General features: G+C 40.0%; 1 long non-coding RNA gene across 1 annotated transcript; it reads right to left on the bottom strand.

Moving 5' to 3' along the window:
* Nucleotides 1-19,788: 19,788 nt before the first annotated feature.
* On the bottom strand, nucleotides 19,789-20,753 carry LOC129771432 (uncharacterized). The gene is made up of 3 exons (XR_008742372.1): nucleotides 20,635-20,753; nucleotides 20,425-20,574; nucleotides 19,789-20,358 (listed from the first exon to the last, which is right to left on the bottom strand). It is a non-coding gene; the product is annotated as an uncharacterized LOC129771432 (long non-coding RNA).
* Nucleotides 20,754-24,229: the final 3,476 nt, after the last annotated feature.

Here is a 24,229-nt window from a genome sequence, read left to right as displayed (position 1 = left end):
GTGAATTCTATGTAATGCTCCTTCCGAGCACCCCCGTAAAAACTACTAAGCAAGCTTTGCTTTTTCCTGTTTTCTAGTATCCATAGAGATAATAAATTATTTTTATTCGGAAAAAGACAGCCAACCGCGTCGGTCGCTATAGAACATTGTAGCAAATAAATTATTCGAGAAAATTGCTTCGTTTTTGAGTGCGTGTACTGAAGAAGGAAGAATCGAAATAGGTGAACCCAGACCCTCTGACCATCAAACCGAGACGGGTCCGAACAGTTACATACGATTATCCTTAAGGTCTCGACGAGTGCATGGTCCAAGGGATTGAATGTAGGTCGTGATTTCATTTGCGTGATATCTCCACCACGCTAGATATGAGGTACAGACTAGGGGGGCGTTGCTGATTAACGGTCAGCTGCATCCCAATAGGAAGTATACCGTAATACTAACCTCGAGCCAACCGCGAGTAATCGGTTACATATTACTAACATAGATAATAAGAAAAATTGTCAAAGTATTGGACTCCCGGCCCCGTGAGGCTAACGCCATATGAGCCTTGATGAAAATATATATTTTGGAAAAAAAAATACGGTAGCGCGACTTCAGGCTGATTTAGACGATGCCAGTCAGCGCTCTAGTTGAAGTATCCAGTGAACAGAGAACAGACATTCTGTTCAAGTTACTTGTACCAGTATCGAACAAGTAATTGGCCTCTAACATGAACAGAGTGTCTGTTCTCTATTCACTGGATACTTCAACCAAGGCGCCTAGAAGTATATCCTAAGGTGGGCCAACTTGCTAAAACCACTCTTCAGCCATCTTGGAAGTCTACTGTGTTTTGTTTGTAAATAAAACACAATACGCTAGTGCCGAAGCTCGCTGATCAGTCTGTCTCTTTCACGCTTCAAGCAAATAATTCCCCTTTTGCTTTCTTCCGTACTGTTTTCATATACCGCTCCCCTAACCAACTTAGTGACGAAACGGCCTCACCTAGTACCATAGACCCGTCCAAGATGTGTAGAATAAAGTTGTGACCGTGTGGTCTATAAGTGCGCGAGGGGAAACGGTATAAATATACAGAGGATTGTGGGAAGGGATTTGACTGCAAATAGAGATGTCTAAATTTTTCGTTTATTCGATTGTCGATTAATCGTGGGGTGATTTTTATATATTCGATTGATTCGAATAATTGTCTTTCAGTATTCGATTAATCGAGCGAATATTTATTTCTTGTAATCAAAACAAACAGACATTTATGATAAAAAAAATATGTCATAATTTTGAAGTTCATGATTTTTTGAGGATGATTGAAAAAAGAGCACACCATGAAAATGATGCACAATACAGGGCGGACTCTATTATATATAGTTTCTGATTCCTTTTCACTGTATATAATCGAGTCAGAAAAAAGTTTTTAATCGTTTTTGACGTAGGACTACGTCTTTCATTTCTATACCGGGGTGTAAAATCAAAGTTTCGAAAACGAAAGCGTTACGCCGGAGACCGAGATTTTGAGCGTTAATAGCTCCTAAACAACTGAACGAAATGGTATGATAAACACTTCATTCGAAGGATAAAATGTCTACGCGTTATATACTTGTTACTTTTTGATCCAAAAACTTGTTTCAATAGTCTTAAAATTGCTTTCAAAACAGGCTATTGAAATCACCAATCGGTATATAAGCGAGCGGCGCTCGGAAATCCACTCAGTTCTAATTGAACAGCGATTGGAGCATGTTGTCGCTGTTGCGGTGAAGCTCTTTATTTATCATGAAAGCGCGGATGAACGGTGTCACCAAGAGCCTGTTTGTGCACCCTAGGCCAGAAGGGAATCTATCAGGAGGAGAGTGATGCCACAAACGGTTCCCTGGGAAGACATCGCTACACACACATACACGCGCGGCTATTACCAGGTGGTTATCGAGTTGGCATTAACCACTGGTGGGCTTCCAGTATCGAGGAAAATGTGGAAATATCTACTCGTTACTGAAAATAATCTGCCAGTTCCTCTGGGAATTTTCAAAATATATTCATGTGAAAGAGTTTAATTGAATGTTTTCTATCCATGTAACACTGTGACCAAATATGTTTCAATCAAGTGCTATTAACAGGTGGTTATCGAGTTGGCATTAACCACTGGTGGGCTTCCAGTATCGAGGAAAATGTGGAAATATCTAATCGTTACTGAAAATAATCTGCCAGTTCCTTTGGGAATTTTCAAAATATATTCATGTTAAAGAGTTTATTTGAATGTTTTCTTTCCATGTAACACTGTGATCAAATACATTTGGTTTTGTGGTTTTTCAATCAATCGCAATTAACAGGATAGCTTCAGAAGATTATTCTTCCCCATCAGTAGGATATTTCCGTATCCAATATTGTATGCGCCCGCAATCGATTATTGCTCAGTCGCCGAAAGTTCCGAGCTCAGAGAGTTCATTCCCCTCTAGTTTGCCTTCCAAATTGCCATCGTAAACCACACCTTCTCTCGATTCAATCACACACAAAAAGCATACTTAAGCGATATTCTGGTGGTGAGACACATTCATTTTTCGTGAGGACATCGACAAGACAACATCGTTGCCTAACGTGCTGGAGGAGGTGGACGGCGAAGGATCGACACATACACGCGCAGAACTCTTTCCGTTAGGATGCCATTCAGCATCGAGAAAGTTCCGGAAAGATCTAATCATTGCTGGAAAATAATCTGCCAGTTCCTTTGGGAATTTTCACAATATATTCATGGGAAAGAGTTTAATTGAATGTTTTCTGTCCATGTAACACTGTGACCAAATATGTTTCAATCAAGTGCTATTAACAGGTGGTTATCGAGTTGGTATTAACCACTGGTGGGCTTCCAGTATCGAGGAAAATGTGGAAATAACTAATCGTTACTGAAAATAATCTGCCAGTTCTTTTGGGAATTTTCAAAATATATTCATGTGAAAGAGTTTAATTGAATGTTTTCTATCCATGTAACACTGTGACCAAATATGTTTCAATCAAGTGCTATTAACAGGTGGTTATCGAGTTGGCATTAACCACTGGTGGGCTTCCAGTATCGAGGAAAATGTGGAAATATCTAATCGTTACTGAAAATAATCTGCCAGTTCCTTTGGGAATTTTCAAAATATATTCATGTGAAAGAGTTTAATTGAATGTTTTCTATCCATGTAACACTGTGACCAAATATGTTTCAATCAAGTGCTATTAACAGGTGGTTATCGAGTTGGCATTAACCACTGGTGGGCTTCCAGTATCGAGGAAAATGTGGAAATATCTAATCGTTACTGAAAATAATCTGCCAGTTCCTTTGGGAATTTTCAAAATATATTCATGTGAAAGAGTTTAATTGAATGTTTTCTATCCATGTAACACTGTGACCAAATATGTTTCAATCAAGTGCTATTAACAGGTGGTTATTGAGTTGGCATTAACCACTGGTGGGCTTCCAGTATCGAGGAAAATGTGGAAATAACTAATCGTTACTGAAAATAATCTGCCAGTTCTTTTGGGAATTTTCAAAATATATTCATGTGAAAGAGTTTAATTGAATGTTTTCTATCCATGTAACACTGTGACCAAATATGTTTCAATCAAGTGCTATTAACAGGTGGTTATCGAGTTGGCATTAACCACTGGTGGGCTTCCAGTATCGAGGAAAATGTGGAAATATCTAATCGTTACTGAAAATAATCTGCCAGTTCCTTTGGGAATTTTCAAAATATATTCATGTGAAAGAGTTTAATTGAATGTTTTCTATCCATGTAACACTGTGACCAAATATGTTTCAATCAAGTGCTATTAACAGGTGGTTATCGAGTTGGCATTAACCACTGGTGGGCTTCCAGTATCGAGGAAAATGTGGAAATAACTAATCGTTACTGAAAATAATCTGCCAGTTCCTCTGGGAATTTTCAAAATATATTCAAGTGAAAGAGTTTAATTGAATGTTTTCTATCGATGTAACACTGTGACCAAATATGTTTCAATCAAGTGCTATTAACAGGTGGTTATCGAGTTGGCATTAACCACTGGTGGGCTTCCAGTATCGAGGAAAATGTGGAAATATCTAATCGTTACTGAAAATAATCTGCCAGTTCCTTTGGGCATTTTCAAAATATATTCATGTGAAAGAGTTTATTTGAATGTTTTCTTTCCATGTAACACTGTGATCAAATACATTTGGTTTTGTGGTTTTTCAATCAATCGCAATTAACAGGATAGCTTCAGAAGATTATTCTTCCCCATCAGTAGGATATTTCCGTATCCAATATTGTATGCGCCCGCAATCGATTATTGCTCAGTCGCCGAAAGTTCCGAGCTCAGAGAGTTCATTCCCCTCTAGTTTGCCTTCCAAATTGCCATCGTAAACCACACCTTCTCTCGATTCAATCACACACAAAAAGCATACTTAAGCGATATTCTGGTGGTGAGACACATTCATTTTTCGTGAGAACATCGACAAGACAACATCGTTGCCTAACGTGCTGGAGAAGGTGGACGGCGAAGGATCGACACATACACGCGCAGAACTCTTTCCGTTAGGATGCCATTCAGCATCGAGAAAGTTCCGGAAAGATCTAATCATTGCTGGAAAATAATCTGCCAGTTCCTTTGGGAATTTTCAAAATATATTCATGTGAAAGAGTTTAATTGAATGTTTTCTATCCATGTAACACTGTGACCAAATATGTTTCAATCAAGTGCTATTAACAGGTGGTTATCGAGTTGGTATTAACCACTGGTGGGCTTCCAGTATCGAGCAAAATGTGGAAATAACTAATCGTTACTGAAAATAATCTGCCAGTTCCTTTGGGAATTTTGAAAATATATTCATGTGAAAGAATTTAATTGAATGTTTTCTATCTATGTAACACTGTGACCAAATATGTTCAAATACATTTGGGTTTGTGATTTGTCAATCAAGTACAGTTAGCATGTTAGCTTCTGAAGATTATTCTTCAGAACAAGGTTTTTCGTATCCTATATTGGATGCATAAAACCTTGTGCCTCCAACGTAACGCTCTCGTTTTCGAAGTCTCCCAAATATTCATTCATTCATTCATTCAGAATGGATTTAGATTCAACTTCAAACAAATGATCTCTAAATCAACGATAGTCCTACGTCACCCTTGCGATTATACCATAGATATAACCCACTTCCTGTTTTTGTATGTTATTTTTTCATTTCTTGAATATAAAAGAGGAATTTGATTTTTGATTCACCCCCTCAAAGTCAGAAAATACCTTTCTCGCATGAAAAAAAATAAATTTATCCAGATTCTTTCAGGAGGTAATAGACGAGCATATTTGATGAATAAAAATCCTTCTACGCATATGTTCGAATTTCAACAATGAAATAGTTATAGAACTATTTTTTTTTGTTTCGGACTTGTTGCCTCAAACTGGCTCTACTTTAAAAACTACTGTTGCTTTCATTTGAAATATGAGAAATTTTGTACAGGATATAGTAGTGGAACATCTATATTAGTGGATTTTAACATTTTGGAAGTGGAAAACTTGAAAGTTAATAATATTTAATGTGTTATTATTAATTTTATTCTGAAAATTTATATTGAACTAGATCATTTCTATCAATCAAATTAAAGCTCTCTAACCGCTCTAAAATTTGTTTTTTGACACCCAACTTCTGCTTTTTTAATTTGGCTGCAATAACTATATAACGATATAACTGGTGAAAACTCAAGCAAAATCTTCAAAAATGACGATTTTCACCCCACTGCAATACATGTAATAGCCACTTAAATTTCACCTTATCGTTAAAAGGTTACCTTCCTTCTTGAAATAAGTCATACTTAAAATATAAAAATTATTTTTTTGACGTAGGACTACGTCTTTCATTTCTATACCGGGGTGTAAAATCAAAGTTTCGAAAACGAAAGCGTTACGCCGGAGACCGAGATTTTGAGCGTTAATAGCTCCTAAACAACTGAACGAAATGGTATGATAAACACTTCATTCGAAGGATAAAATGTCTACGCGTTATATACTTGTTACTTTTTGATCCAAAAACTTGTTTCAATAGTCTTAAAATTGCTTTCAAAACAGGCTATTGAAATCACCAATCGGTATATAAGCGAGCGGCGCTCGGAAATCCACTCAGTTCTAATTGAACAGCGATTGGAGCATGTTGTCGCTGTTGCGGTGAAGCTCTTTATTTATCATGAAAGCGCGGATGAACGGTGTCACCAAGAGCCTGTTTGTGCACCCTAGGCCAGAAGGGAATCTATCAGGAGGAGAGTGATGCCACAAACGGTTCCCTGGGAAGACATCGCTACACACACATACACGCGCGGCTATTAACAGGTGGTTATCGAGTTGGCATTAACCACTGGTGGGCTTCCAGTATCGAGGAAAATGTGGAAATATCTAATCGTTACTGAAAATAATCTGCCAGTTCCTTTGGGAATTTTCAAAATATATTCATGTGAAAGAGTTTAATTGAATGTTTTCTATCCATGTTACACTGTGACCAAATATGTTTCAATCAAGTGCTATTAACAGGTGGTTATCGAGTTGATATTAACCACTGGTGGGCTTCCAGTATCGAGGAAAATGTGGAAATAACTAATCGTTACTGAAAATAATCTGCCAGTTCCTCTGGGAATTTTCAAAATATATTCATGTGAAAGAGTTTAATTGAATGTTTTCTATCCATGTAACACTGTGACCAAATATGTTTCTATCAAGTGCTATTAACAGGTGGTTATCGAGTTGGCATTAACCACTGGTGGGCTTCCAGTATCGAGGAAAATGTGGAAATATCGAATCGTTACTGAAAATAATCTGCCAGTTCCTTTGGGAATTTTCAAAATATATTCATGTTAAAGAGTTTATTTGAATGTTTTCTTTCCATGTAACACTGTGATCAAATACATTTGGTTTTGTGGTTTTTCAATCAATCGCAATTAACAGGATAGCTTCAGAAGATTATTCTTCCCCATCAGTAGGATATTTCCGTATCCAATATTGTATGCGCCCGCAATCGATTATTGCTCAGTCGCCAAAAGTTCCGAGCTCAGAGAGTTCATTCCCCTCTAGTTTGCCTTCCAAATTGCCATCGTAAACCACACCTTCTCTCGATTCAATCACACACAAAAAGCATACTTAAGCGATATTCTGGTGGTGAGACACATTCATTTTTCGTGAGGACATCGACAAGACAACATCGTTGCCTAACGTGCTGGAGGAGGTGGACGGCGAAGGATCGACACATACACGCGCAGAACTCTTTCCGTTAGGATGCCATTCAGCATCGAGAAAGTTCCGGAAAGATCTAATCATTGCTGGAAAATAATCTGCCAGTTCCTTTGGGAATTTTCAAAATATATTCATGTGAAAGAGTTTAATTGAATGTTTTCTATCCATGTAACACTGTGACCAAATATGTTTCAATCAAGTGCTATTAATCATCATTCGTCTTCCTAAGCTCGAAGCCGCCGGACGGTTTTATATCGTTATCGTCCATCGTTGAAGTGATACCGTTATTTTCGTGGCTGGTGAAGTGAGTGTTGGACACTAACGGGATTCCCTGTGAATTCATTGAAGCAGACACAACAAGCGAGAGGAAGAAACCCTGCACGCGAGCGCTGTGTGCTGGTGTGTTATCGCCGTAGCACCGTCTTCGACATCATCACCGCGTGGTGCGATACACGGGTTCAGCTGTACCGAACGATCAACACGCAGCACCGTTATAAATAATCCGCACTGGTGTGCATAATAAGTATACTGAAATTAATAGGTTAAGGTTATTAGGTTAAGGTTAATTATAAAAAAAAATTGCAAAAATTATAAGAAAGTGTACATCTGCCATTTTAAATGGCAGAAGGGGAAGAAAGCGTTGACATGGATATCGAATCCACTGTCTCCCCCTCCCCAGCTACGGGTGCTGGGAAGTCGCTTAAACGCGTTCCCCCCTCAGAAGATGTCTCTTCACAGGAAGAGTTAACTCACCTCAACAAGCCTCCCTCAAGAAAATTTGCAAACCTTTCCTCTTCACCCCCTCATTCTCCCGCTCCCGTTTCCGCTCAACTCCCGAACTTGCCTCCCAGCCCTACTGATCCCGCTCCCGCTCAACAATCGACCTCGACCTCCCCCTCAGTTGCTTCCTCTCCTCGTGTCAAGGTCTATCCAGAAGATTCACCTGGAGCTGGCCCATGGGTTGTTTTTTTCCGGCCCAAACCGAACGGAAAATCCATCAATGTCATTCAGGTTTCGAAAGATCTGGCAAGATATTATTCCTCCGTGGTCGAAATCTCTAAGGTTAGACCGAACAAACTGCGTGTTGTCGTGAGTGATCGGAAACACGCAAATGCAGTTGTGATCGACGAGAGATTCTCCCGAGAGTATCGTGTCTACGTGCCGTCCCATGACGTAGAAATCTCGGGGGTGATAACTGAATCGGGTCTGACGTGTGAAATGATAAAGGAAGGAGTTGGTAAATTTAAAAGACTCCCGTTGGTGAGCGTTAAAATTTTGGACAGCCGCCAACTAGGGAAAGTATCCCAAGAAAAGGGAAAAACTAAATTCACGCCGTCAGACTCGTTTCGAGTAACTTTTGCTGGTTCCGCTCTCCCTGACTACGTCATGGTGGGCAAATTAAGACTGCCTGTGCGACTCTTCGTGCCAAAGCCCATGACTTGCCAAAAATGCAAGTCAGTTGGTCACACTTCAGATTATTGTGCCAACAAGGAGCGCTGTGCCACTTGCGGAGAGCAACATGAGGGGAAATCCTGCAGTGCGACTGAGCATAAATGTCCATATTGCGGGGGATCCCCACACGAGCTCTCAGTTTGTGAAACTTACAAGAGTCGCTGGGAGAAACAGAAGCGCTCTTTGAAGGAACGCTCGAAACGCACTTTTGCGGATATTTTAAAGGGCGCTTCTCCACTGGCCCAACAACAACAACCAATCATCACACAAAATGTCTTCGCCACGTTGCCCGTTGACGAAATGGAAGCGGACACAGCTAACGGGGGCACACCGTTCATTTTCCAAGGGAATCCCCGGCGCAAAAATGTGACCACTCCCAAAGTTCAAGGACAAGCCCCTCCGGTTATACCTCCTGTTAGCATGCCTAAAAAATCGAGTGCAGCGGACAAGCAAAATCAGGTTCCTCCTGGCTTCCGTGGGAATAGTTCACCTTCGAACGACCCAGCACTCGAGGGGACATCAAAAACCCCAAATGTCCCTATTTTTCCGTCCAGCTCAACTCCCCAATCGGGATTTATAAAGTTGTCTGATCTTTTGGACCAAATCTTCAAGTGTTTTAATGTTTCCGACTCCATCAGAACCATTGTCATTTCAATGCTTCCAGTATTAAAGACAATTTTGCAACAATTGATGCAAACATGGCCCCTCCTTGCAATGATTATCTCTCTTGATGTCTAATTCAAATAGAGAGGTCGGAGATATCACTGTTTTACAGTGGAATTGTCGTAGTCTTATCCCTAAATTGGATACATTCAAATTTTTAATTCATAACTTCAATTGTGACGTTTTTGCTCTGTCCGAAACTTGGCTTTCTTCGCGAGATGATCTCTCTTTCCACGATTTTAATATTATACGCTTGGACCGTGTTGACAGATACGGAGGGGTGCTATTGGGGATCAATAAGTGCCACTCATTTTTTAGAATTGACCTTCCACCTATTGGGGGGATCGAAGCTGTTGCTTGTCATGCAAACATCAGAGGCAAAGACCTTTGTATTGTCAGCTTGTATTGGCCTCCGAGAGCTGCGGTTAGCCGCAAGCAACTTGTTGACATGTGCTCACTCCTTCCTGAGCCACGATTGATCTTGGGAGACTTCAACTCTCACGGAACTGCCTGGGGGGAACAGTACGACGACAATCGTTCATCGATGATATATGACCTTTGTAACAGCTTCAATATGACCGTTTTGAATACTGGGGAAACAACACGTGTTCCTAAACCTCCTGCTAACCCAAGTGCTCTTGACCTCTCGCTTTGCTCGAATTCATTATCGTTAGATTGCAAGTGGAATGTAATCCAGGACCCCAACGGTAGTGATCACTTGCCAATCAAAATTTCCATCACCATTGGTTCGAATTCTTCTGAATCTATAAACATGGCATATGACCTCACAAGACACATTGACTGGAAAAAATATGCGGACGCAATTGCTCTAGCCATCAATTCCAGAGATGGTTTGCCTCCATTGGAGAAGTATAACTTCCTTTCTCGTTTGATATATGACAGCGCGGTTCGCGCTCAAACGAAACCCATCCCAGGCTCCACTTTTTGTCAAAGGCCTCCCAATCCATGGTGGGATAGCCAATGTTCCAAGCTTTATCAGGATAAATCGAACGCATTTAAAGCTTTTCGGAAACGTGGAACCATTGAGAATTTTCAAACGTATTTTGACCTTGAAAATCAATTTAAAAACTTGATCAAAGGGAAAAAACGTGCTTATTGGCGAAATTTCGTGGGAGGTTTGTCACGAGAAACGTCAATGAAAAACTTATGGAAAGTGGCTCGAAACATGAGAAATCGCTCTTCATCGAATGAAAGCGAAGAATATTCACATCGATGGATTTTTAATTTTGCACGGAAGGTTTGTCCCGATTCCGTTCCTGTGCAAAAAATTGTTCGAGATATACCACAAGATAGGTGCGATCTTGATTCTGAGTTTTCGATGGTAGAATTCTCTCTTGCTTTCCTTTCTTGTAACAATTCGGCTCCAGGAACGGATAGAATTAAGTTCAACTTGTTAAAAAACCTCCCTGATGTGGCGAAACATCGCTTGTTGAATTTATTCAATCGGTTTCTGGAGCATAATATTGTTCCAGATGATTGGAGACAAGTGCGAATTATAGCTATTCAAAAACCCGGAAAACCCGCGTCCGACTTCAATTCGTACCGCCCAATAGCAATGCTGTCTTGTATACGGAAATTGTTGGAGAAAATGATCTTGTTTCGCCTTGATCGTTGGGTTGAAACGAATGGCTTACTCTCAGATACACAATATGGGTTCCGCAGGGGCAAGGGGACGAATGATTGTCTTGCGTTGCTTTCTTCAGAAATTCAAATGGCTTACGCCGGAAAAAAACAAATGGCTTCAGTATTCTTGGACATAAAGGGGGCCTTTGATTCAGTTTCAATAGAGGTCCTGTCAGACAAATTACACTCTCGGGGTCTGCCGCCTCTATTGAATAATATGTTATATAACTTGCTTTGTGAGAAACAGTTGAACTTTTCTCACGGGGATTCGACAGTAAATCGGGTCTCCTACATGGGCCTCCCCCAGGGCTCATGTTTAAGCCCCCTTTTGTACAACTTCTATGTAAGCGACATCGACAATTGTCTTACACAAAATTGCAGCCTAAGACAACTTGCAGATGACGGAGTGGTGTCTGTCGTAGGATCAAACGAATCTGACCTGCAAGGACCCTTACAAGATACTTTGAACAATTTTTCAACCTGGGCCATTGGGCTAGGGATCGAATTCTCCACGGAGAAAACAGAGATGGTGGTTTTTTCTAGGAAGCATAGACCAGCAAAACCAAAGCTTCAACTTTTGGGTAAACCGATCACTCATGCTATGTCATTCAAGTATCTTGGGGTCTGGTTCGACTCCAAATGTACTTGGGGGGCCCATATTAGGTATCTGAGTAAAAAATGCCAACAAAGAATAAACTTTCTCCGTACAATTACCGGCACCTGGTGGGGAGCCCATCCCGAAGATCTTATAATGTTGTATCGAACAACTATTCTCTCAGTGATGGAGTATGGCAGTTTCTGTTTTCAATCAGCTGCCAAAACACATCTCATTAAACTCGAGCGAATTCAGTATCTTTGTCTCCGTATTGCGTTGGGATGTATGCCCTCAACGCATACCATGAGTCTCGAGGTTTTGGCAGGCCTACTCCCACTAAAAGATCGCTTCAATTTATTATCGCTTCGGTTCCTCATCCGGTGTAAGGTTATGAACCCATTGGTGATCGGAAATTTTGAGCAGCTTATCGAGCTAAATTTTCATTCAGGATTCATGAGCTCATATCATGAATTCATCTCCATGCAGGTTGATCCTTCTTCGTATACTCCCAACCGTGTTTGTTTTCCTGACTACATCAATTCCTCTGTACATTTTGATCTGTTCATGAAGGAGAAAATCCATGGAATTCCAGATTATCATCGATCGGGGATCGTTCCTACGATCTTCAATGCAAAGTATGGGCGTGTCAATTGTGATAATATGTACTTTACTGATGGGTCCTCTATGAATGAGTCCACAGGATTTGGAGTGTTCAACGAATTTTTTAGCACCTCCCACAGTCTTCAGAATCCTTGCTCTGTGTATATTGCTGAATTGGCAGCAATACATTGGGCGCTGGACAGCGTCGCCTCACGACCTGTTGAACACTATTACATTGTAACGGATAGTCTTAGCTCTGTCGAAGCTATCCGTTCAGTGAGGCCGGAAAAGCACTCGCCGTACTTCCTTGAGAGAATACGAGAAAATTTGAGTGCTTTAACCAGACGCTGTTATGTCATTACCTTTGTCTGGGTCCCTTCACATTGCTCAATTCCGGGTAATGAGAGGGCTGACTCATTAGCAAAGGTAGGTGCAATTGAAGGCGATATTTATCAGCGTCAAATCGCTTTCAATGAATTTTATTCTTTAGTCCGTAAAAATACCATCGCTAACTGGCAACGTAAGTGGAACGAAGATGAATTGGGTCGGTGGTTCCACTCGATTATCCCTAAGGTTAGCCTCAAACCATGGTTCAAAAGTCTGGACTTAAGTCGGGACTTTATTCGCACCTTCTCTCGACTCATGTCCAATCACTGTTCGTTAGACGCGCTACTCTTTCGTTTTAATCTTGCCTATGGCAATATCTGTGCTTGTGGCCAAGGTTACCACGACATCGAACACGTTGTTTGGTCGTGCGAGGAGTATCTTGTTGCCAGATCGAATTTAGAAAACTCTCTTCGGGCTAGAGGAAGGCAGCCCAATGTGCCGGTGAGAGATGTGTTGGCTCGGTTAGACCTTGATTACATGTCCCAAATATATGTCTTCCTAAAAGCTATCGATCTTCGTGTGTGATTGTCCTTATATCCTTATATTCTCCTTTTCCTTTTCCTTCGCGAGAAATCAAATCCCTTCTTACTAACAATAGAATAAGGTGAAATGTAAATACATGTTAGATATAAGATAGGCTTAAGAATTGAGTATGATGAATGTGAGTGCGAATGTGAGTGTGAACATTGTCAACATATCCTTATATCCCATCCTTTTCCTGAAACAAAATGTCACCCTTCTAAACTCGAGCAAGCCGCGAGTAATCGGTTCTCTACCTCATTAACATTAGAATTAATAAAAAATGTTTATGTATACTTGTAACTATACAGATAGGAGTTTGGCTCCTTTAAACTTATGTAACTGAGCCTGTAAAAATAAACGATTAAATAAAAAAAAAAAAAAGTGCTATTAACAGGTGGTTATCGAGTTGGTACTAACCACTGGTGGGCTTCCAGTATCGAGGAAAATGTGGAAATAACTAATCGTTACTGAAAATAATCTGCCAGTTCCTCTGGGAATTTTCAAAATATATTCATGTGAAAGAGTTTAATTGAATGTTTTCTATCCATGTAACACTGTGACCAAATATGTTTCAATCAAGTGCTATTAACAGGTGGTTATCGAGTTGGTATTAACCACTGGTGGGCTTCCAGTATCGAGGAAAATGTGGAAATAACTAATCGTTACTGAAAATAATCTGCCAGTTCCTCTGGCAATTTTCAAAATATATTCATGTGAAAGAGTTTAATTGAATGTTTTCTATCCATGTAACACTGTGACCAAATATGTTTCTATCAAGTGCTATTAACAGGTGGTTATCGAGTTGGCATTAACCACTGATGGGCTTCCAGTATCGAGGAAAATGTGGAAATATCTAATCGTTACTGAAAATAATCTGCCAGTTCCTTTGGGAATTTTCAAAATATATTCATGTTAAAGAGTTTATTTGAATGTTTTCTTTCCATGTAACACTGTGATCAAATACATTTGGTTTTGTGGTTTTTCAATCAATCGCAATTAACAGGATAGCTTCAGAAGATTATTCTTCCCCATCAGTAGGATATTTCCGTATCCAATATTGTATGCGCCCGCAATCGATTATTGCTCAGTCGCCAAAAGTTCCGAGCTCAGAGAGTTCATTCCCCTCTAGTTTGCCTTCCAAATTGCCATCGTAAACCACACCTTCTCTCGATTCAATCACACGCAAAAAGCATACTTAAGCGATATTCTGGTGGTGAGACACATTCATTTTTCGTGAGGACATCGACAAGACAACATCGTTGCCTAACGTGCTGGAGGAGGTGGACGGCGAAGGATCGACACATACACGCGCAGAACTCTTTCCGTTTGGATGCCATTCAGCATCGAGAAAGTTCCGGAAAGATCTAATCATTGCTGGAAAATAATCTGCCAGTTCCTTTGGGAATTTTCAAAATATATTCATGTGAAAGAGTTTAATTGAATGTTTTCTATCCATGTAACACTGTGACCAAATATGTTTCAATCAAGTGCTATTAACAGGTGGTTATCGAGTTGGTATTAACCACTGGTGGGCTTCCAGTATCGAGGAAAATGTGGAAATAACTAATCGTTACTGAAAATAATCTGCCAGTTCCTCTGGCAATTTTCAAAATATATTCATGTGAAAGAGTTTAATTGAATGTTTTCTATCCATGTAACACTGTGACCAAATATGTTTCTATCAAGTGCTATTAACAGGTGGTTATCGAGTTGGCATTAACCACTGATGGGCTTCCAGTATCGAGGAAAATGTGGAAATATCTAATCGTTACTGAAAATAATCTGCCAGTTCCTTTGGGAATTTTCAAAATATATTCATGTTAAAGAGTTTATTTGAATGTTTTCTTTCCATGTAACACTGTGATCAAATACATTTGGTTTTGTGGTTTTTCAATCAATCGCAATTAACAGGATAGCTTCAGAAGATTATTCTTCCCCATCAGTAGGATATTTCCGTATCCAATATTGTATGCGCCCGCAATCGATTATTGCTCAGTCGCCAAAAGTTCCGAGCTCAGAGAGTTCATTCCCCTCTAGTTTGCCTTCCAAATTGCCATCGTAAACCACACCTTCTCTCGATTCAATCACACGCAAAAAGCATACTTAAGCGATATTCTGGTGGTGAGACACATTCATTTTTCGTGAGGACATCGACAAGACAACATCGTTGCCTAACGTGCTGGAGGAGGTGGACGGCGAAGGATCGACACATACACGCGCAGAACTCTTTCCGTTTGGATGCCATTCAGCATCGAGAAAGTTCCGGAAAGATCTAATCATTGCTGGAAAATAATCTGCCAGTTCCTTTGGGAATTTTCAAAATATATTCATGTGAAAGAGTTTAATTGAATGTTTTCTATCCATGTAACACTGTGACCAAATATGTTTCAATCAAGTGCTATTAACAGGTGGTTATCGAGTTGGTATTAACCACTGGTGGGCTTCCAGTATCGAGGAAAATGTGGAAATAACTAATCGTTACTGAAAATAATCTGCCAGTTCCTCTGTGTAGGGTCTGCACGAGATTCAATAATAACTACTCAATCAATTTTCACTGGTTCATTCACTCTCCCTATTTTCCACCTCCACGCTCAACATCGCGTATTTCTATTCTATCTCTCTCTCTCTCGCCGTGCTGCCATTCCGTCCAGTGCTGTCACTATGATAGAGCTGTGCTACTTCATTTATTTCGCCAAGAGGCATGACTCCACAATCCCCCTTTTTCTTTTATTTTTGGTGTGGAAGATAATCCTTGGCGTTTATGTTCTCAAGCTGGTCGAAATCACTACCTTCTTCGTCCCAGTGAACTTCGCGAGGAACTTGAGGAAATCTGTTGCGCACTTTCCTTCCACACATCAAGTCAAATGGAGACCGACCAGTGATCGAATGAGGAGTTGAGGGGTACGACAATATGTTTTAGTCCAAGACCTTGTCCATTTTTGTCCCAATTCCTGAGCAATCTTTAATCTGTTCAGTATGGAACGGTTTTGTTGTGACCAGTGAGGTATTGCCAGTAGTACACCGTAGCTGGTCAAAATTCTCGAAAGTAGCAGGATGGTTTCCCTTGCAGTAGTTTGCGTTATTTCACATACTTCAATGAAGCGAATGTAATAGTCAACGACGTTAAAAAGCGTTTGACCGTCCGGTAGAGGTCCCCATAAGTCCTCCGCTATTTCTTCCCAGAGTCCATAGGGCATTTTCTTTCGGACCATCGACACGATTCAGGAGCAGCAACCAAAGTACATGAACGACATTATTAACAAATTCTTCCACCATTCACCTTCCAATTTTGGCCACCATACAGCGCTCCGCAGATGTGATTTCATCATGTGCATTCCGAAGGGTGAACAACACGCAATACCCGTTTTCGTAATACTGTGGGTATTACAATTCTGTCGGTTTTAAGGAGAACGTCATAGCAATAACAAAACTTGTTGGTTTCTATACGGAAAATAAGAGTAATATGAGTGTGCCCAGTCGTGACAAAACATCCTTGTCCGTTAGCGATTTGGATGCACAGTGTACAATTCAACTGCACCCTGGCACATCAATTTGTAGCAGGAATGCCCTGAGATCTGTTGGATTTGCGTCAATCATTACTTCGATACGGTCTTTTCCATTGAAGAAACCCACATTTTGGCTATTGGCCATTGCAGATTAAAATACGCTCGAAAGACTCTCGTTGTTCATTGGTCCAAGGAAAGATTGAATCTTCTCTTGTGAGGTTCCGTAAAGGTTCGTCTAGTATGACCAAATTAGACAAACATTTGTTTAAGTAGTTTCCTAAACCTGCACGTACCTGCACACCCAACTAATATTTTATTCATGATCTTTTGGAACAGTTCAGAAGCTATAACTAATCCAAAAGCAACCCGTTTGAAACGGAAAAGTCCATTGCAAGTAATAAACGTTGTTGTATCTTTGGATTCCGGAGCTAATTCAACTTTAACATCCGTCACAAAAATACCGAGGATTGTTAAAGGATTCGCGTTACCTTATTCTAAGCACCCTTTCGCTGCCCTTGGCGCATTGATAACAGCTATGTTTCACTGTTTCAAGCTGCTCCCAATTCACATGAGAGACGGAGTCAGCGAGCATATTTAGTTTAACGCCTCCAATATCACATGAAACAACGTTGGTTGAAACGTATAAGTTTCCGATGTTGATTCAACAGGAGCGACTTTCCGGCTATCTTCAGAATCAGCTTCTGATTCCATAACTACATATACTTTCATTGTCTAATTCAATTTTCGGGAACGACTCTATGACTCGAAGTATCTAACCCGTTTGTAGGCATGGCACACCTTGACTTTTGCTGGTCATTTCAGATGTTGAAACTTGATCCCGACGTCCACAGTTGTAGCAGTTGTATCCACTCTTGTCCTCGAACTTACACTTAACCTCATTTGCATGTTGAAAACTTCTCTTGAAACTCGGGACAGGTTTTTCTCACTATAAGAACCTGTTGGTTAACTTCCGCATTGTCTGTTTTTTCGTCTAACTTTTTACTTGATTTTCTATCCCTATCAATGCACCTAATGACGCGAAAGAACAATCCTGTTGCAGTATTCTACGCAACATTTCCTGTGATTCGATAATAGCATCGGCTGGGAATATCTCCACCAAGGTGGCCTTCACGTCTTCTGAATACTTGGCGAAACATCTATCGGATATCTGCTGTCGTAACCGCAAAACGAAATCAGCGAGTCTCTCCCCTTCCTTTTGTTTCACTTATCTTAGCTTGTATCTCGATAAACAGTCTTGGTTATACAGTTCGAAGAATGCGTTCAGAGCCAGTGGTAGGTGGGCGACATCTGTTAGATTTCCAGTGCAACAACAAAATTATCCGTCCTTCCTTTTACAAATCTGAATTAGCCTCCCGCGTGACTTGCTCTGTAACCCTGATTTATCTTCAATATACAAATATACGTATAACAATAATATGCGCCCCGTGAACTAAAACAAGTTCACCTCCTGTTAGACAACAGGTACATCCGTTCTATACGTTCAATAGATCGTCCCGAGAATTCGATTGTGTTCTCCTCCTGTTCATATAACAGGCACGCTCTTCGAGTTTTTTTGAAGCACCCGTGAATTAATCACCTCCTGCCAGGAAGGCAGGTACAACCATAAATCGCTTGAGCCCGGAAACAAATTTACTTGTTCCCCTCCTGATCTTCTAACAGGTACATACGTCAACATATTATTCGTTTGTCAGAAAGACAGATACAACCATGAATACGCTTGATCCCGGGAACAAATTCACTTGTTCCCCTCCTGATCTTCTAACAGGTACATACGTCAACTTATTATTCGTTTGTCAGAAAGACAGATACAACCATGAATACGCTTGAGCCCGGGAACAAATTCTCTTGTTCCCCTCCTGTTCTCCTAACAGGTACATACTCCAACATATTGTCCTCTTGCCAGAAAGGCAGATACAACCATAAATACGCTTGAGCCCGGGAACAAATTCTTTTGTTCCCCTCCTGTTCTTCTAACAGGTACATACTCCAACATATTATCCTTCATCACTCTTTGAAACAATCCCAATTACTGAATCTTATGCTCGGTTCGTACTACCAGCATATAATACTCAAGTCAAGCACTCAGCATTCTTTTTACAGAACATTCGTTCCCATATCGGTTGCCACCAATCGCCCAACTCCAACATAAACAATGTCAACAGTCAGCACAATTTAAGTCACCTGCATCTGTGAGCACTGCAACTGAGACCATTGCACCAATACTACCATCCGCAGCACTACATGGGTTGCATGTGACATGCAGCCGTGGACGTTTTATGAAGAAGAAAAAAACGCCATTTTCCAATTCATCGTTCGAAATATTTTTCAATACTTTCCTCATATTCACGATAAAATTGTATTGTATCCAATCCTTACCGTGATTCCACAGTCCTCGTCGCCAATTTGTAGGGTCTGCACGAGATTCAATAATAACTACTCAATCAATTTTCACTGGTTCATTCACTCTCCCTATTTTCCACCTCCACGCTCAACGTCGCGCATTTCTATTCTGTCTCTCTCTCTCTCTCTCTCTCTCTCTCTCTCTCTCGCCGTGCTGCCATTCCGTCCAGTGCTGTCACTATGATAGAGCTGTGCTACTTCATTTATTTCGCCAAGAGGCATGACTCCACACTCTGGGAATTTTCAAAATATATTCATGTGAAAGAGTTTAATTGAATGTTTTCTATCCATGTAACACTGTGACCAAATATGTTTCAATCAAGTGCTATTAACAGGTGGTTATCGAGTTGGCATTAACCACTGGTGGGCTTCCAGTATCGAGGAAAATGTGGAAATAACTAATCGTTACTGAAAATAATCTGCCAGTTCCTCTGGGAATTTTCAAAATATATTCAAGTGAAAGAGTTTAATTGAATGTTTTCTATCGATGTAACGCTGTGACCAAATATGTTTCAATCAAGTGCTATTAACAGGTGGTTATCGAGTTGGCATTAACCACTGGTGGGCTTCCAGTATCGAGGAAAATGTGGAAATATCTAATCGTTACTGAAAATAATCTGCCAGTTCCTTTGGGCATTTTCAAAATATATTCATGTGAAAGAGTTTATTTGAATGTTTTCTTTCCATGTAACACTGTGATCAAATACATTTGGTTTTGTGGTTTTTCAATCAATCGCAATTAACAGGATAGCTTCAGAAGATTATTCTTCCCCATCAGTAGGATATTTCCGTATCCAATATTGTATGCGCCCGCAATCGATTATTGCTCAGTCGCCGAAAGTTCCGAGCTCAGAGAGTTCATTCCCCTCTAGTTTGCCTTCCAAATTGCCATCGTAAACCACACCTTCTCTCGATTCAATCACACACAAAAAGCATACTTAAGCGATATTCTGGTGGTGAGACACATTCATTTTTCGTGAGAACATCGACAAGACAACATCGTTGCCTAACGTGCTGGAGGAGGTGGACGGCGAAGCTGTTCAAAAATTATCTGTTCTTCGAATGTTGTTTGTTGAAATAGCTGATTTGTTTGAATATCTCTGCTTGGTCATAGAATCATTGATCACTAGTATGGTATTTTTTCCTCGGCGCTCTGAATTTGACTACTACTATTTTAGAACGGGAGCTGAGACCACCTTCTTCAAGTCCGCATTTTACTCCTGCAGACCCTGAATTCTTCTTCCCAGTCTCCTCCACCACCTAGGAATCAAGCTTCTACTGTAAATGATTTAGCATATTCTATGAATTTCGACGAAACACCATGACGGTTAAACAAATTTTACACTGTATTTTCTGAAAAAAATGGTTCCCTTTTTCATTAATCGCGATTACTTTGATAATTATTCGATGTATTCATACCTTGATTTTTCATTATTTGGTATAAAATTACTGTTACAGATATTCGATTATTTGAATTAATCGAACGATTAACCGACGTCTCTAGCTGCAAAACGCGGGTAAAATATCTCCATCACCAACCGACACTGAGAGTCGATTTATTCTCTTGAGCTGAAACATATAATGCGATAGAGTATATTACAAACCTAACTTTAACCGTAAAAGACTTACCTTTCAACTTTTCAATTCTCTTATTCCCACCAATACAATTCCAGACACAAAGAGCAAAAAAAAAAGAAATTGCAAAATATTGCAGATTGTTTACATACAAATTCCAAGATGGCTGAAAGGCCTTTTTCATAAGTTGCGCTACCGTATTGTATCCAAGATGTGTAGAATAAAGGTGTGACCGTGTCGTCAATAAGTGCGCGAGGGGAAACGGTATAAATATACAGAGGACTGTGGAAAGGGATTTGACTGCAAATAGAGATGTCTAAATTTTTCGTTTATTCAATTGTCGATTAATCGTGGGGTCATTTTTAAATATTCGATTCATTCGAATAATTGTTTTTCAGTATTCGATTAACCGAGCGAATATTTATTTCTTGTAATCAAAAAGAATAGACATATTTGTAATAAAAAAGTATGATGTCATAATTTTAAAAGTTACATTAAATATAATTTTGAAATAAACATGGTGCAGAATAATTGTTTTTGAATGAAATGGTATTTTAGTATATTGATAAATTTACCATTTCATGATATTTTGAGGACGATTGAAAAAAAAAGTGCACAATGAGAATGATGCACAATATTATTATTGTACCAACATAAAATTTTTTCTGTTCAAAATTACCTGTTCTTTGAATGTTGAATGAAATAGCTGATTTGTTTGAATATTTCTGTTAGGTCCTTATAGCTATCAGTTCAAAAGAGGTACATTTATAGAATCATTGACCACTAGTATGGTATATTTTCCTCGGCACTCTGAATTTGAATACTACTATTTTAGAACGGGAGCTGAGACCACCTTCTTTAAGTCCGCATTTTACTCCTGCAGATCCTGAATTCTTCTTCCCAGTCTCCTCCACCACCAGGGAATCATTTTTATGGTTCAACCGTAAATGATTTAGCATATCCGAAGAATTTCGACGAAACATCATGACGGTTAACACGGTTACCAGGCATCTCCAACCAAGTTTGCTTCCCATACTTTTGCAATTCCTCTGTCATTTTTGATCTGTCCATGCGACAAAAAATCCATGGAATACCAGATCACCTACGCTCCAATGTTATTCCGTCGATATTTTCGGAAAAATATGGGAAAGTTGGATCTGATAAAATGTTCTTTACTGACGGTTCATACATAAACGGGTCCACTGGCTTCGGCATCTTCAATGAAAATTCCAGTGCCTCTTTCAAACTCAAAGATCCTTGTTCCGTGTATGTCGCAGAAATGGGTGCGATATACTATGCTCTAGGGATCATTGAAACACTGCCCATCGACCATTATTTTATTTTTTCAGACAGTCTCAGCTCAATAGAGGCAATCCGCTCAATGAAGGTTGATAAACGCTCATCTTATTTCCTAACAAGAATAAGACATCTATTGAGTGTTTTGGTCGAAAAATTATTCAAGATTACCTTAGCATGGGTTCCCTCTCATTGCTCGATTCCGGGGAATGAGAAAGCGGACTCGCTAGCTAAGGTGGGCGCTTCAGAAGGCACACGTTTTGAAAGGCAAATTGCATATAATGATTTTTTTCAGATTCCTCGTCAGCACACACTCGTTAGTTGGCAGCGCATGTGGAGTGAAGATGAGTTCGGTCGTTGGTTACACACGATTATCCCTAAGGTCTCGACGAGTGCATGGTTCAAGGGATTGAATGTAGGTCGTGATTTCATTCGCGTGATATCTCGGCTTATGTCCAATCACTACAACCTAAACGCGCATCTCTATCGCATTGGGCTCGCAGCAAACAATCTTTGTGATTGTGGCGATGGCTACCACGACATCGAGCATGTTGTCTGGTCGTGTATCCGGTTCCATGCTGCTCGCTCTCAGCTCTCTAGAGCACTGAGAGCACAAGGCAGAAAATCGGATATCCCCGTCCGGGATATCTTAGGTAGCCGGGATCCTGATCTTCTGCTTCATCTATACCTGTTCCTCAGAAACGCCGATGTCAACGTTTAATGATGTTTCCTTCGTTGTGTCCCCGTTTCATATCCCTCCTATCCGATCGATGAACTTTTACATAGTCGCGGCAATACATACACACACTCTTTACAGATGCACGGGCCGAAGGTTGTGCAGTCCACTGATCATTCAACAAGAGCCAAAGGTTGTACCGCTCATGACAACTCTACACGAACTGATGATTGCGCCGGCTAGTGACCATTCTATCCTGGATTCCTCGAGTCGAGAAAGACGCACCACGCTAGATATGGGGTACAGACTAGGGAGCGTTGCTGATTAATGGTTAGCTGCATCCCAATAGGAAGTAGCCCGTGTCGGGCACACGTATAGAGCATCGAAGACTGCAACATACCAATTATGAGAACACTTGTAATACTAACCTCGAGCCAACCGCGAGTAATCGGTTACATATTACTAACATAGTTATAAGACAAAAATTGTCAAAATATTGGACTCCCGGCCCCGTCAGGCTAACGCCACATGTGCCTTAATAAAAAATATATTTTGGAAAAAAAAAACACTCCTGTACTCGCGCATATGTCTGAGAGACCAATAAATCAATAATTCGTTCATTTCTCAGAAAACATTGCGATTCTCTCTAGCTTCGTCATTCGTTGTTCATCATCGTTTAGCGTATCGTATAAGTTGGTACGAAGGGGACCTAAATCACTTTTTCACCACCTTCGGTCTGAGACACCGACGCGCGTAAAGGAGTAACTTTTTTGGACAAGTGACTTTTTTTCCTATTTTAGAATATTGTTCAATGAAATGTATAAATTAATGTGAGTGGCGTGGAATATTTATTAAATATAATGCATAATATCATTTTCGGACTATTCTTATTTGATTTTAGTCCTTTTGTCACCGGATTGAATGGATTCATATATTATTCGTCGATATACTCGTCGTTAGATTCATACGTGCAAAAGTAAAGTACAAATGTTTGACATTCGTATAGTTGTTCACTAAATATAATGGTCACGCATATACACACTTGTGCAATAAATGAACTTGCGAAAGAATTTTAAACTGTAAATTATAAATTAATCGGTGGCTTATAGTTATTTTTACAGTTACAGCTTCGGGTTTTTTCTATAATATATGAGCTGAACAATATCGACAATAAAACAAGTCGCAGGGAGTTCCTAGAAATCCTTTTATATCATCTTTTTATGCCCCATCAAAAACAGGCATTAAGTTTTTGTTAACCAAGAACACAGAAACGAAGAATATTAGATATAGGAAAACTTGAAATTCCAGAAACCTTACAATCGAATAATTAACCGACGTCTCTAACTGCAAAACGCGGGAAAAATACCTCCATCACCGATCGACACCGAAAGTCGATTTATTCTCTTGAGCTGAAACATATAAGATAGAGTATATTACAAACCTAACTTTAACCGTAAAAGACTTACCTTTCAATTTTTCAATGCTTCCATTCCCACCAAAACAATACCTCACACAGAGAGCAAAAAAAATATATTGCAAAATATTGCAGATTGTTTACATACAAAATCCATAATGGCTGAAAGGCCTTTCTCATAAGTCGCGCTACCGTATTGTATCTATCGTGAGCGCGACTTATGAGAAAGGCCTTTCAGCCATCTTGGATTTTGTATGTAAACA

This window comes from Toxorhynchites rutilus, chromosome 2 (genome assembly GCF_029784135.1).
Source record: "Toxorhynchites rutilus septentrionalis strain SRP chromosome 2, ASM2978413v1, whole genome shotgun sequence".
NCBI classification, from domain to species: domain Eukaryota; kingdom Metazoa; phylum Arthropoda; class Insecta; order Diptera; family Culicidae; genus Toxorhynchites; species Toxorhynchites rutilus.
The sequence above is the reverse complement of the archived record's forward strand: the minus strand, read 5'-3'. Positions and strand labels throughout refer to the sequence as shown.